Below are 2,500 nucleotides of genomic sequence, written 5' to 3'. Positions count from 1 at the left end.
AGAAAGTAGAGGAATAATCTTACTAACCTGTTGACACTGGGTATTAATTACAGTCAGACCTCAAGTAAAGCCACCACTTTGCCTTCTCCTACTGAGTCTCCGCCACATTCCTCGGAGCAGATTGTTCATGAGACCAAAGATCACTGTACTAGCCTTACTAAGTAAGACAGTAGAAGAAAACATCTAAATCTCACCAAAAGCTACGGTTCTAACACCCTGCAGAACACAAAAGCACACGGGGAACTGGGGAAACCTCCCCCACCTCGCTTCACTAACTCTGAATCTTAGCGTTGAGGCACAGTGGTTCCCCACCCTCCTCAGGAGCATCTTGGCCATGATGAAGTCTCATGTGCAGTCCACAGATAAGACCCTTCACCTGTCCCCTCGTTACTCTTCTTGTCCCCCTACTTCTCCTACATTTAGTACTTGTATGAAAAGCTACGGGAGCTGCAGAGATGGCTCAGTGTTTATCACAGGTTAAGAATGCTTATGGCAAAAATAAATAAAATAAAATGGAGGCTGGAGAGATGGCTCAGTGGCTAAGAGCATTGACTGCTCTTCCAGAGGTCCTGAGTTCAATTTCCAGCAACCACATGGTGGCTCACAACTCTCTGTAATGGGATCAGATGCCCTCTTCTGGTGTGTCTGAAGAAGTGTACTTCTACAGTGTACTCATATACATTAAATAAATAAATATTTTTTTAAAAAGAATGCTTATGGCTCTTGCCGAGGCTGGAGTCCCAGCACCCATCCAGTGACTCAGAATTCTCTGTGACTTAGTTTCAAGGAATCTCACAGCCTCTTCTGACCTCCACTGGCACCAGACACACAGACACAAAAACATGCATACAGACAGACAGACAGGCAGACAGACAAACATGCAGGCAAACACCCTTATACAAAAAAGAAAACAAATGAAACTAAATCTTCAAAAATTAAAAGGAAAAGAAAATTAAAACTAGAAAAAGAAAACCTCCCAAAGAGGGTCTCGAGGTCAGATCTGCGGTTTTAGGCTGTTCGATGAGAATTAACACGTGTGCATAACTGGCCCACGATTATAACATGAGAAGTCGTATTCTCTGATCCACTGTTCCTTTGTCATGTCTTATAAACATTTATTTGGGAGATACAGTTTTCCTCGATGCAGATTTCTCTAAGAACTCTAAGGAACTTCTCAAAAGGCAGCCTTTGGCTTAAAGCCACGGTGAAAGGTCACGCAGATGGCAAGCACTGTACGCTAACCCGGGGTAAGGAGCCACACGCACGACACATTCCTTTACTAGGACTGCAGGTCAAGCAAAAAAGGCTGCTCTACTGTAGCTCCTTTTGGCTTGACACACTGTTCACCCTACATATCTGATTGCTTCTTTAAACACCCAGGCAGGCAAAAGGTTAAGCCAGAGGAAAATGGCTTAAGACCTAGGTAAACAGGCATACAAAAGTATCTGATTTTATTTCATTTTTGCCAGGTAATTCTACTATGCTGTTGAACTGAGACATAATTACAGAAGTTTACAGATACATAGTACTAATTATTTTGCCCAAGACTGTGGTAATCTCTTTAAAAGCAGGACTGGAAAGATGGCTCAGTGGCTAAGAGTACCAGCTGCTCTTCTAGAGGACTCAGGTTCAATTGTCAGCACCCACATGGCAACTCGCGATTGGCTGCAACTGCAGTTCTCAGGGATCTGACACCTTCTTCTGGCACATGCAAGCAACATGGTACACAGACACACATGAACACAAAATGTCATATAAGGAAATTAAGAAAACAATTTAAGTATTATGCAATTAAACTCTCATAACAACACAGCCAACATGTTAAGGATATATAGCTAAGCTAATGTAAGGAAAATGATGTTACAAATCTGTAGGAAAATGGATAGAACTGAAAAATACGACATGAAGTTAGGCAACCCAGATAGATGAGAACTGGATATGCTTGCTCATGTGTGAATCCTGGCTTCTACTTAATTAATTATGGGTATCTAGGTGGGAGTAAGTGTGTATAGAAGTCAAAACAGTTTCTTATGGGGCCATGAAACTGGCGAAAGGGGTGGGAAGAACATATGATATGAAATGAAACTCGAAATGCTGGAGATAGCAGATTCAGTGGGAAGGGGAACGGTGGGAATGGGGGAGGGGAGGAGTCCAAGCATCTACAACTTAGTCTGAGGACAGTGGCAGGAGGAACTGCTACTTTGTATGCTACTTTTTGAAAGGTTGAAAGAGAAAAAGAGAGGAAAAACAAACAAACAAACAAACAAAAAATACAAACAAACCCAGGCCAAGGAGTTATATCATTTAAGGCTACAGAGTTAATGAGTTGTGGATAGAACATTTAAAGCAGCAAAGTAGACCCCACCCATCCTGCTGCTCTCTGCACTAGGCTCCACCCATCCTGCTGCTCTCTGCACTAGGCTCCACCCATCCTGTGCTCTCTGCACTAGGCTCCACCCATCCTGTGCTCTCTGCACTAGGCTCCACCCATCCTGTGCTC

The 2,500-nt window shown here is 43.1% G+C and overlaps 1 protein-coding gene across 5 annotated transcripts in view; it reads right to left on the bottom strand.

The window, feature by feature from the left end:
• Spice1 (spindle and centriole associated protein 1) overlaps nucleotides 1-2,500 on the bottom strand; it is a 42,073-nt gene that overhangs the window by 28,405 nt on the left and 11,168 nt on the right. The window lies entirely within an intron of this gene.

Source organism: Mus caroli, chromosome 16, assembly GCF_900094665.2.
Source record: "Mus caroli chromosome 16, CAROLI_EIJ_v1.1, whole genome shotgun sequence".
Classification (NCBI taxonomy): Eukaryota; Metazoa; Chordata; class Mammalia; order Rodentia; family Muridae; genus Mus; species Mus caroli.
Note: the sequence above shows the minus strand (reverse complement) of the source record. Positions and strands in the feature narration are given on the sequence as shown.